The 13,157-nt window shown below is 41.2% G+C and overlaps 1 long non-coding RNA gene across 4 annotated transcripts; it reads right to left on the bottom strand.

Moving 5' to 3' along the window:
* Nucleotides 1–4,896: 4,896 nt before the first annotated feature.
* On the bottom strand, nucleotides 4,897–12,957 carry LOC149975314 (uncharacterized). Of its 4 annotated transcripts, none has more exons than XR_016489089.1 (4): nucleotides 12,774–12,932; nucleotides 7,426–7,485; nucleotides 7,165–7,249; nucleotides 4,897–6,226 (listed from the first exon to the last, which is right to left on the bottom strand). It is a non-coding gene; the product is annotated as an uncharacterized LOC149975314 (long non-coding RNA). The 4 variants fall into 4 exon arrangements; XR_016489090.1 differs by having other exon boundaries at nucleotides 7,165–7,246; XR_016489087.1 differs by having other exon boundaries at nucleotides 7,426–12,957.
* Between the last annotated feature and the right edge of the window lie 200 nt (nucleotides 12,958–13,157).

Here is a 13,157-nt window from a genome sequence, read left to right as displayed (position 1 = left end):
GACCACACAGCTGTCATACCGCTCAGGAAGGAGATGTGTTCTGTCTCCTAGAGATGAACGTACTTTGGTGCAAAAAGTGCAAATCAATCCCAGAACAACAGCAAAGGACCTTGTGAAGATGCTGGAGGAAACAGGTACAAATGTATCTATATCCACAGTAAAACGAGTCCTATATCGACATAACCTGAAAGGCCCTCGGCAAGGAAGAAGCCACTGCTCCAAAACCACCATAGAAAAGCCAGACTACGGTTTGCAACTGCACATGAGGACAAAGATCGTACTTTTTGAAGAAATGTCCTCTGGTCTGATGAAACAAAAATAAAACTGTTCTAAAATTCACCAAATTTATTGTGGGAAGCTTGTGGAAGGCTACCCGAAAGGTTTGACCCAAGTTAAACAATTTAAAGGGAATGCTACCAAATACTAATTGAGTGTATGTTTAAACTATGTTTAAATGTATTTGGCTAAGGTGTGTCGTGTCTTTGGCTATGCCGGATTAAGTGATATGACATGCTATTCTGTAAAATAATTTCTCCGTAATTAATATCACCTGATTGAGCTAATCATGTAAATGTAATTAACTAGAGAGTCGGGCACCACAAAATAATATTCATGGAGCTGTTATCTTCCGAATAAACTCTTAAAGACCTAGTAATATTTTACATCCATAGCAGTCAACATTAATCTTCATCTTACTTCAGTCTAATCTGAAAGTTGTAAATTCTTGGATATCTGCAAGAACCCTGGCTAACAATTTGAATCAGCAATGCAAAATTGGGTTTAATTATTTATTTACTAAATACCTAACTAATCACACAGAATTCACATACACACAATTAATCATAACTTGATTACAAATGTCATAAAGGAAAACGTCCCTAGCGGGTGGAACAGAACAGATATGACAGCTTGTTACACAAAGGAAAGGGGGCTGGGTTTGAGTGAAAGAGCGGGAAGACTGAGGGACACAGGGAGAAGCTGTGCTATCGTAAATACAGTATCTTATGCATTCTAAATGACCGCCCATTTGGAAAAGGAAAATGCAATAAATATTTATTCTGAGCTGCACTTCAGTAGGTTGGTGGTAGATGGAAGGCCGTGTTGACAAACCGAGTCCTCTGTCCTTTGAAGAATGTCTCTGGTTGTCAATTGGATACGTTGTAGTCTGTTCCTTCCTAACCTGCGTTTGAAGCTGCGGTGGCTAACTCAACAGCTAGGAGGTATAAGAGTAGGAGGTACAGTGCCTTGCGAAAGTATTCGGCCCCCTTGAACTTTGCGACCTTTTGCCACATTTCAGGCTTCAAACATAAAGATATAAAACTGTATTTTTTTGTGAAGAATCAACAACAAGTGGGACACAATCATGAAGTGCAACGACATTTATTGGATATTTCAAACTTTTATAACAAATCAAAAACTGAAAAATTGGGCGTGCAAAATTATTCAGCCCCTTTACTTTCAGTGCAGCAAACTCTCTCCAGAAGTTCAGTGAGGATCTCTGAATGATCCAATGTTGACCTAAATGACTAATGATGATAAATACAATCCACCTGTGTGTGATCAAGTCTCCGTATAAATGCACCTGCACTGTGATAGTCTCAGAGGTCCGTTAAAAGCGCAGAGAGCATCATGAAGAACAAGGAACACACCAGGCAGGTCCGAGATACTGTTGTGAAGAAGTTTAAAGCCGGATTTGGATACAAAAAGATTTCCCAAGCTTTAAACATCCCAAGGAGCACTGTGCAAGCGATAATATTGAAATGGAAGGAGTATCAGACCACTGCAAATCTACCAAGACCTGGCCGTCCCTCTAAACTTTCAGCTCATACAAGGAGAAGACTGATCAGAGATGCAGCCAAGAGGCCCATGATCACTCTGGATGAACTGCAGAGATCTACAGCTGAGGTGGGAGACTCTGTCCATAGGACAACAATCAGTCGTATATTGCACAAATCTGGCCTTTATGGAAGAGTGGCAAGAAGAAAGCCATTTCTTAAAGATATCCATAAAAAGTGTCGTTTAAAGTTTGCCACAAGCCACCTGGGAGACACACCAAACATGTGGAAGAAGGTGCTCTGGTCAGATGAAACCAAAATTGAACTTTTTGGCAACAATGCAAAACGTTATGTTTGGCGTAAAAGCAACACAGCTGAACACACCATCCCCACTGTCAAACATGGTGGTGGCAGCATCATGGTTTGGGCCTGCTTTTCTTCAGCAGGGACAGGGAAGATGGTTAAAATTGATGGGAAGATGGATGGAGCCAAATACAGGACCATTCTGGAAGAAAACCTGATGGAGTCTGCAAAAGACCTGAGACTGGGATGGAGATTTGTCTTCCAACAAGACAATGATCCAAAACATAAAGCAAAATCTACAATGGAATGGTTCAAAAATAAACATATCCAGGTGTTAGAATGGCCAAGTCAAAGTCCAGACCTGAATCCAATCGAGAATCTATGGAAAGAACTGAAAACTGCTGTTCACAAATGCTCTCCATCCAACCTCACTGAGCTCAAGCTGTTTTCAAGGAGGAATGGGAAAAAATGTCAGTCTCTCGATGTGCAAAACTGATAGAGACATACCCCAAGCGACTTACAGCTGTAATCGCAGCAAAAGGTGGCGCTACAAAGTATTAACTTAAGGGGGCTGAATAATTTTGCACGACCCAATTTTTCAGTTTTTGATTTGTTAAAAAAGTTTGAAATATCCAATAAATGTCGTTCCACTTCATGATTGTGTCCCACTTGTTGTTGATTCTTCACAAAAAAATACAGTTTTATATCTTTATGTTTGAAGCCTGAAATGTGGCAAAAGGTCTCAAAGTTCAAGGGGGCCGAATACTTTCGCAAGGCACTGTATGTTTAAAATATAGGAGACCTGTTCCGAACGGACCTGGGGCTTTCCCACGCGGACCAGATATGTTTAAAATATAGGAGACCTGTTCCGAACGGCCCTGAGGACAACTTTTTTTTAAAGCTACTTCATTACACATCTCAATTGCTCCTTGACTTCTCACGTCCTTCTCGAAACCCATTGGAGGAGATCAGAAGTGCGGAAACTCTGAATTTCTCATGTAGAATTGAGATATATTTAATTGACCAACTCCCACGTGAATGTATTGATATCTTTTGGGCAAACGATGTTGGTACAAGACAGTCAATGATTATTCCAGCAACGTCTGGACCAATTTATTTTGTCTGAACTGAGGGTCGCATTAGTGAATTAGATAATGGTTGTGTCGCCACCTGGTGGTGACAGTTGGTTCTTTATCTTTATATAATAGTGATCTCTGCTGCCGTCTTCTGGACAGACGATATGTTAAAGTCGTACATTGGAGTGTGAATTGTTCCATTGCAGCAATTTGTTGGACTAGTCACTTAGACTAGTCACTTAGGCTAGTCACTTAGACTAGTCACTTAGGCTAGTCACTTAGGCTAGTCACTTAGGCTAGTCACTTAGGCTAGTCACTTAGGCTAGTCACTTAGGCTAGTCACTTAGACGGAAAAACCTACACCCCAAATCATTTTTGTTGTTGTATTTTACCCCCTTTTTCGATTCTGTCACATCACTGCAACTTCCAAACGGGCTCGGGAGAGGCGAAGTCATGCGTCCTCCAAAACATGATCCATCTAACCGCTCTCCTTAACACCCGCCCGCTTAACCCGGAAGCCAGCCGCACCAATGTGTCGGAGGAAACACCGATTGTGTGCCGTCCTATGGGACTCCCGGCCACGGCCGGTTGTGTCACAGCCTGGGAATAAATGTACACGGGGCATGAGACCGCTGCAACACTCTGGAGGCCCAGCTCAAAACATTTCCAACAAGGATTGAGTGATAGCGGTGTTTTGAAGTTACTGCTGAACGACGTTATTACTGGGTTTGCGCTCGTTAACCGCAAAGATGTTCCTGCAGGAGTCGTGTAGATATACTTTCGCAAGGCACTGTAGTTGAACGTTTTTTTGTTGGCATTAGCAGAAAACACACTGCCAAGTGTTCCTGGGTATGAACTGCGCAACGAATCCTTGGAAATAGAACCAGTTATGTCACGCTGGTCACCAGGTGTGGCCTCAATTCAAATTAAAAGCAGTCAATTCAGGAAATTATTTGAATAAAACAAGTCTTAAATTTAAAAACCTTTTAAATAAATAGCTTCTACTTTTCAGTTTAATAAGTTTTGAAAATTCATTTTTTTCTCTCCAATTAATATAGTAAAAGTAATTTGTGATAACTTCCTGAATTGACTGCCTTCAATTCAGCCCAACCCTGAGGGACCTACACACACCATGGCTGGGTTCCATTCATATTCAGCCCAACCCTGAGGGACCTACACACACCATGGCTGGGTTCAATTCAAATTCAGCCCAACCCTGAGGGACCTACACACACCATGGCTGGGTTCAATTCATATTCAGCCCAACCCTGAGGGACCTACACACACCATAGCTGGGTTCAATTCAAATTCAGCCCAACCCTGAGGGACCTACACACACCATGGCTGAGTTCAATTCATATTCAGCCCAACCCCTGAGGGACCTACACACACCATGGCTAGGTTTCATTGATCATAAACAAGAGCCTCTAATGCCCTGCACTAATGACTGTCCAGTGTAGCAGGCCTGTAAAACACACTTCACAACGGGGAATCTCCATTGAACATCCTTTTTTAGGAGTTATCTACGTCTGAGAAACTGGCCCTAGGAGATCTCATTTGATTTCAACCGGAGAACCTGTTGCCAGACTAGAATTAACATAAAACTCAAACGATCGTGGTGTAACAAAGCAGAGTGACAAAACATACCCACTGATAGGCTAGATGAAATGTTTAAAGAGCCAATCACATAGGGTTTCCACTCTTAAAATGCACAAAAAAAACTCCACCACAAAAATACCAAACAGTGTAAATGCGGATTTTATTTTTTAATGACAATTGTATTTTCAAAACGTGATGTGTACAGGACATTTAATGAAGCCCTTACCTCCTGCCTTGGAGGTTTGAGCTGGGGGTTGTTTCTGGACAAGCCCTTGTTATCAAATCAAATGTATTTATAAAGCCTTACATCAGCTGATATCTCTCAAAGTGCTGTACAGAAACCCAGACTAAAACCCCCAAACAGCAAGCAATGCAGGTGTAGAAGCACGGTGGCTAGGAAAAACTCCCTAGAAAGGCCAGAACCTAGGAAGAAACCTAGAGAGGAACCAGGCTATGTGGGGTGGCCAGTCCTCTTCTGGCTGTGCCAGGTAGAGAGGAACCAGGCTATGAGGGGTGGCCAGTCCTCTTCTGGCTGTGCCGGGTAGAGAGGAACCAGGCTATGAGGGGTGGCCAGTCCTCTTCTGGCTGTGCCGGGTAGAGAGGAACCAGGCTATGAGGGGTGGCCAGTCCTCTTCTGGCTGTGCCGGGTGGAGATTATAACAGAACATGGCCAAGATGTTCAAATGTTAATAAATGACCAGCAGGGTCAAATAATAATAATCACAGTGGTTGTCGAGGGTGCAACAAGTCAGACACCTCAGGAGTAAATGTCAGTTATCCTTCTCCTGAAAGCGTGGTCCCTCTCCAAAGCCTTTTATATTGGCCAGGGTGTCGACATCTACATTCATCTCAGTGGACTGGTTACGACCTGAACTCTCCTTATAACCATCATCTAAATCAGAAGAACAATGCTGCATCCCTCCTAACAGATCACTCTATTTCCTGTGACCTCACAACCAGTCTCAGTAGTCAGTCCACTGGTGAGGAGAGAGTCTGTTGAACATTGTGTTCCTCTTGAGTTCAAAGACGACCAGTCTGAGTAGAGTCTGATGAACATTGTGTTCCTCTTGAGTTCAAAGACGACCAGTCTCAGTAGTCAGTCCCACTGGTGAGGAGAGAGTCTGTTGAACATTGTGTTCCTGTTGAGTTCAAAGACGACCAGTCTGAGTAGTCTGATGAACATTGTGTTCCTCTTGAGTTCAAAGACGACCAGTCTGAGTAGAGTCTGTTGAACATTGTGTTCCTCTTGAGTTCAAAGACGACCAGTCTGAGTAGAGTCTGTTGAACATTGTGTTCCTGTTCTGGTAAAAGTTCAGGTCAGTCCGTCTGTGGAATGGAGTTGAAAAACAACCAGTCTGACAGGAAATCAACAAGGCTGAAGGTGTAACAGTGGTGTCCAACATCCTCAGGGCAGGTCCACATGTTGAGGAAGGAGTCAGACTTCATGTCCCTCTAGTTTGGCAAATAGAGGATCTGTGAATAAAATGAAGAGAGAAATAATGCAATCAACTTTCCGGAGGTGATTAAATATTATATATATATTTATTTTTACCTTTATTTAACTAGGCAAGTCATTTAAGAACAAATTCTTATTTTCAATGACGGCCTACCGAGGAACAGTGGGTTAACTGCCTTGTTCAGGGGGCAGAACGACAGATTTTTACCTTGTCAACTCGGGGATTTGAACTTGCAACCTTTCGGTTACTAGTCTAACACACTAACCACTAGGCTACACTGCGTGATTAATTCCAGTGTTAATCACAGTGTTTAGTGCCAGTGTTAATCACAGTGTTTAGTGCCAGTGTTAATCACAGTGTTTAGTGCCAGTGTTAATCACAGTGTTTAGTGCCAGTGTTAATCACAGTGTTTAGTGCCAGTGTTAATCACAGTGTTTAGTTCCAGTGTTAATCACAGTGTTTAGTTCCAGTGTTAATCACAGTGTTTAGTTCCAGTGTTAATCACAGTGTTTAGTGCCAGTGTTAATCACAGTGTTTAGTGCCAGTGTTAATCACAGTGTTTAGTGCCAGTGTTAATCACAGTGTTTAGTGCCAGTGTTAATCACAGTGTTTAGTGCCAGTGTTAATCACAGTGTTTAGTGCCAGTGTTAATCACAGTGTTTAATGCCAGTGTTAATCACAGTGATGTGATACAGTATAATAATTGGATAACGTTGACATCCCAATAAGCTATTCTTCTAAGCCACAATGTTTACGTTGAGGCAGGCAGCCCAATTCTGATAAATGTTCCATTAATTTACATTTTGACCAATCACATCAGATCTTTTTCAAAGCTGATTTGATTGGTCAAAAGACCAATTACTGGAGAAAACAAATTCAGAATTGGTCTGCCTGTCAGCAAAATTGTACAAAAAATTTTGATTCTTAAAAATAATATTTAGGGATTTAACAGACCTTTAGGGATTTGGGGTTTTCACTTGTGTAGAGTTTAGTCCAACATGGGGGGCTGATACGACCACGCTGCTTTAGGGATACTCTGCTGGAAACACAAACACATGTGTGATATCAGACCAAGCAATTACAGCTAATTCACCTTCCTTTAAGTGTTGACCTGAATGCTATTGGCACCAGTCAGATTCTATGAATTCTTAAAATGTTAATATAATTTACCCCCCCCCCCCCCCCCCCCTCATAAAAAACAAATGACTTGCATACCTTTTCATCCAGAGGCTCACGTGTCACAACTAGCTACGGATTCTGATTCATACGCGGTGTCTGGAGAAGGGGAGACTTGTGCACTGAGACGAGTTGACTGAGTGAGAGGGTCACTCACAAAACAGAGGGCAAAAACAGAACAACTATTCCGATCGAACTGCAGTTCCTCACAATAAAATGACAGCTCTAAGAATGTCAGAGGAAGTATCCTTTAAAAAATAAAAAAAAATACATTAAAATAATCTTAGTTTACGGTAGAATAACTCCCTGTTCAAAAAAGGAACATATTGGTAAGAGTAAGACAGGTCTGGATACAGTCTCTAAATCTTTCCACAAAAAAAGGAACATATTGGTAAGAGTAAGGCAGGTCTGGATACAGTCTCTAAATCTTTCCACAAAAAAAGGAACATATTGGTAACAGTAAGGCAGGTCTGGATACAGTCTCTAAATCTTTCCACAAAAAAAGGAACATATTGGTAACAGTAAGGCAGGTCTGGATACAGTCTCTAAATCTTTCCACAAAAAAAGGAAAAAAAAAAACAAAATAGCCCACTGATAAAAAACAAAAAAATATGATCCATCATAGTAGGTTATTTCACTAATGCTACTACTACATACTCTTAGAAAATAAAACATCTTTGTCTTTTTATTTCTAACTAAAAAAGGATCAGAGGTTCTTCTATTGAGGCTTGTATTTGTAGTGGAGTTCGTTTCGTCAATGAATACGTCGTAAAATAGTTAAGAAAACAAAAAAAAAGTCTAGCAATAATCCTGCTGTGTTCAGTCTCTACAGCAAGACCAGACATCAAGAGTTAAACAGGAAGGAAGGCCAAGGGAATCTGCACAAATCCACCATTCAAAGACTAAACCCTTAATACAAATACATTGTCTCCCTATTTTCACCTAATCCTAAAAAGACTAGTGCTACTCCTTCTTGTGTACCAATTTCTGAATTGGTCCAAGAAACGCTAGCGTAGCCCTCCATTAAACATTTAGCTACAGTATATCCCTAATGAATACACATCTCCGTTAGGCTCGTTGACTGTGTTCTAGGGTGACTAATAGAGTGGAAGTCTACGGACTTCAGGGAGACCTAAAACTGACACTAGGAAACCTTTCACATTCCAAGTGTGATCCAAAGATCAATGTAGCATACAGTCATTTGAAAACACACGTTTTTAAACTGTGAAACTATTGGGATAAAGGCAGCCCAATATATGAAGCTAGTTAAGTCATAGACTTTAAAACACAATGTCCTCCCTTCAGCTGCGACAGAAGCCAACCAGCACAAATAGTCAGAGTGATGCTGAGTAGCTGGAGCTCGTTGCCAATCTGGTCATTGATTTGTCATTGTAATGTGTGTATCAGTCAGTTTCTGTTTTTCCACAGTTAGGCTCCATCCTGTCCAGACTGAAGCTCCATCCTGTCCAGACTTAAGCTCCATCCTGTCCAGACTGAAACTCCATCCTGTCCAGACTGAAACTCCATCCTGTCCAGACTGAAGCTCCATCCTGTCCAGACTGATTCTGGGTGTTTCTCTCTACCACACAAGTGATCAACAAGTGTTCTTAGTTTTGGCAAAACTCTTGTTGTCTCTGCTTTCTGCAGTGATTTTAAACAGTTTTTTTGTAATTAGTCCAGAGCCATTCCCAGGTACGAGTCGTCTTCTTGAACTGAGGGACTTTATGACTTAGCCTTTTGCAGATTTTCAATAGCCCCCTGATCTGTATCCAGCAAGGATTTGTTAGCATTTCTTCTCAGAACCAGTCTCGACTACAAAGCATTCTGAAACGTCAGTAAGAATCCACCTCGTGCTGCACTTCATCACATATAACAATATCAATCTTTTTCTCATTTTTTTTTTTCAGGCAAATGAGAAACTGGCGTTTCACAGCGAGCAGATCAGACTTTTCTTTCCATCTTGTATCTCCCCCCCCCCCTGAGATCTCAGTCAGGAAGTAAAGGAATTGCTTTTCTTTTCCCTGGCAGATCCATCTCATCTCAATGAGGTTCTACTTGTCTGACAACTTTCTTTTCCTGTATAGGCTATAAACATGTATTTATCCTCATTAAATCCCTTTTTTCCCCTGGTTACTTCTGTCAAGTCTATGGTATTTTGTCTCGAGTGATTCTGCATTGGACCATCTGGTTATATCTGTGAAGTTGGCTCGGTTTTACTTCCGAAAGGACCACTTTCTGCAGCTGGTAGTGGTGCCTGTGGAAGGCTGAACACATTTCCAGGCAGGATATTACTGGGTGTTGATTCATGCCATGATCCATCTTCGATCAAATGCTCTTCAGATGTTCTGACGGTATCTTGGTCTTTGCAGAAATAAACCAGTTTGACCTCAGAGTGAAGATCTGACTCCTCCTCCTCCTCCTCCTTTATGCAGATCTCAGCAGGTCCATTATCCCGGTCAAGCATCGCTGCTTCATCAGTGGAGACTGTTTCAGCTGTCTCCACAGAGATAGTGTCTTTACCATGATGAGGATAAACCAGCCTTGCGTTTTTTTCCATATTTTTTTCAGGAAAATAATCTGAAAGCACATTTGTTTTTGCTTGGCTTTTAAGCACACTCGGTATTGTGAACACCTCTTTTGAGATTTCTCTTTTTCTCACGAGCTCAGATTTGTGTTTCTGAACCAATCGTTTCACTTTACAGCAAATATGCAGTGGAAATAGTCTCTGATTTTGCAAACTAAGATCAAAATTGTATTTTAGAATATCAATGAGAATGCACCCACTTCTTCTTTTTTGACGATTGGATTTTATCCCTGCATAGTTATACACCTCAAATATTACACCGTTTGTCAGTAAATTAAATTCCAGTTTCTGTTTAGATGGTTTGGATGTGACATCAAGGTCCAGACCTATTTCCTCACAGAGTGGGTAGCACGCTTTGGCTTTCACCATATTTTTGGTGTGAGACGTCACATTTGATTGGTCCAAGTTGGTAACGACAATTTGCTTTGTTTCGTCAGTACAAAGTGCAAGGTCAGTCTCATCAGAGATTCTCTCTATTTTGACAAGACGAGGTTCTATTTGTACTACTTCAGAGAAATGGCCTCCCTCGGTCTCCTTGGTTACTAACATGTCCATGTCTTTCTTCTTGCTCATTAAATTCAATCTCCTCCTTTTTGATACTTCTTTCATTTGGTATTTTGGCTCAAGTGATGCTGTAGTGACCTTCTGGCTAGTGGACATCTCCGCAGGGTTCTTTCGTTTGAGTGACTTCTTTAAGAAAGCTTCATTTTCAAGTCCCAATCTCCATGTACCTTTTTTACCCATCTTGCGCTGTAAAACTGCTCTTAACTTTCTCATAATATCTTTGGCCAGCTCAGTTTTCCCACTTTTTAAATCCAAATCAAAATTACGCTCGAGAACCTCACACACAACCTGCTTCCGATTTCCACACACTTGTGAGGCAAAATCAGCCAATTCAAACATTACATCTCTGGTCAATAGATGCAAGTCAAGTTTCTTATTTTTCCCATATTTTGATTTCACAACAAGGTCAAGTCCTTTTCCCTTACAGATTGGGTAGAGTTCCCTCAATGCTTCTTCTACAGTGGGCATCATGAAGGATGTTATATCTGTCTGAGTTGGGAAGGTTTCCGTCTGGACATGTTGAGGACGGACGATGCCCATATAAGGCTCATACCTTGTGCAGGTATCATTACGTCCATTTTCAGGGCCAAGGATTGCCGTCTCATCAGCACACCGTGTCACATCTGTCTCAGTGGAGAAGCTCTCAGTCGTCACATGCAGAGGAGAGATCAGGCCCACAACAGGCTCCTCCTTTATGCAAACGTCAAAAGGTGTAGGATTTGACAAGCTGTTTTGCAAATACAACTGTGCCCATTTAAAGGAGTATTTCAAAACTGTAACTGTCTTTGGATCAGGAAGGTCAAAGACTTCTGTTAACCACTCAGGTGTTCTCTTAGAATGCATCTTCAGCATTTCTTTTAATTTCTTTTCTACCCTGAATGAAAAGTCATATTGTTGTTCATTTTGTACACCAAGAACAAAGTTGTAATCTAGAATATCAAAGATAACATGAGGGCGAGATCTATTAATGATTCTAGCATATTCTGACACCTCAAGCATTACACCAACTGTCAGTAAATGCAAATTCAGTTTCTGTTTCGCTCCAGATCCAACATTGAAATCTACACCGATCTCCTTGCACTTGACGTATGGATCTTTCCAATATCTCCCAAACTTTCTTAGGTTGGGTCTTGAGTAACTGCCACGACACTGACGTATCCATTTATCCTCTAACGTTTTCCGGCATTGTAGTCGTTGACTTAAATTGGCTTTGTAGTCTTCCTCTTCATCAGAGGGAAAGTTCAATGGCTCACAATATTCTGGAAGAATAGGTCTAGTAGATACAGCTAAATGACAGTCGTTTTCTGTAGCAGGTGAGGTTAGCACAGAATGAATGGCAGTACTAGAGCTTGGGATATTAACATTGTCAGAGGGCAATTTATTATTGGTCTGTGTTTGCCTAGAAACCTGTGAAGTTGGGTTGATTTGAGCTTCAAAATAACCACTGAAAGTGGATGCATGTCCTGTCAGAATATCACTGGACGGTGCTAAATGCCATGACTGTTCCTTGATTGAATTCCCTTCAGATGTGCCGATGGTATCTTGATCTTTACAGAAATAAACCAGTTTGACAGCCCTGTTCTCCCCATCACTTGCTCCGGTCATTTCAGGAAAAAGACGTAAAATCTGCCCGTGGCTTGTTGTTTGGGGACTGATGGGAGGTACATGTGTATGCTCTTTCAGTAAACCCACATGGTAACCTGTTTCTGTGTTTTCTGACAATGTTGAATTTGGGTAATCTATCCAGGCATTAATCGAATCAGACCAAATTCCTGTATGGGATATCTCCCTCTCATCTTCCTCTAGTTTAACGTCAACATCCATTTTGCACCAATGTCTCTACAAAGACAAAGTAATCAAAAACACCCCGATGACATTCCTCTCCACATGAACTAGACAGATAATGTAATTTCCACTATATAAATTACCTAGCCAAATGCCTACATCGTATTTGGAGATGTAGCTATCTAACCATGAGAAACACTCTTCGCGCCACTTCGATACAGTTACGACCGGAAGTTACTTTTTCGTAGCAGATTAGTACAAAGTATTACGCAACGGGTTATGAGAATCAATGTAGCAGGTTAGGACAATTTGGTTACGGTTATGAAAAATAATTAGGGATGGCAAAACTGCCCTCCTAACCTGCTATTAAAATAATTTCGGGTCGTAGCTCTTACCGAAATGGCGAGTAAAAGAACTAGGTTAGTTGTCCGTAACCTGCTAACTAACGCTTTACCTTTACAGGTGATGGGTAACTGCAAATCCCTTGGCCTTCATTCTATTTAGATAAATGTTGAACAATATTTCCAAAAACGTCGTATACTAGCTAGTACACTGAAAACGGAGCAGTACGCACCGGAGTGGAATCTTTTACGGAAGCGTTTTGAAGTCGACGTCTGAGGGTTGTGGCTCCAGGAAGTACAGGCGGAAGTGATGTCATTTTCCTTATTCTTTCGCCATGCGATTCGCTCTTGGCTAGAAAGGAGTACAGCTATGGACAGAAGTTGATATTTATATTTATTTTATCAAACAAATTGAAGTACTTGTTTCTCTCCAAATGGGTATAGAATACAACCTTTTAGTTTCAAGTAAGTGCTTTTTACACGATTAGAATGCACGT

This window comes from Oncorhynchus mykiss, chromosome 19 (genome assembly GCF_057628025.1).
Source record: "Oncorhynchus mykiss isolate SJ-2025 chromosome 19, ASM5762802v1, whole genome shotgun sequence".
Classification (NCBI taxonomy): Eukaryota; Metazoa; Chordata; class Actinopteri; order Salmoniformes; family Salmonidae; genus Oncorhynchus; species Oncorhynchus mykiss.
The sequence above is the reverse complement of the archived record's forward strand: the minus strand, read 5'-3'. Positions and strand labels throughout refer to the sequence as shown.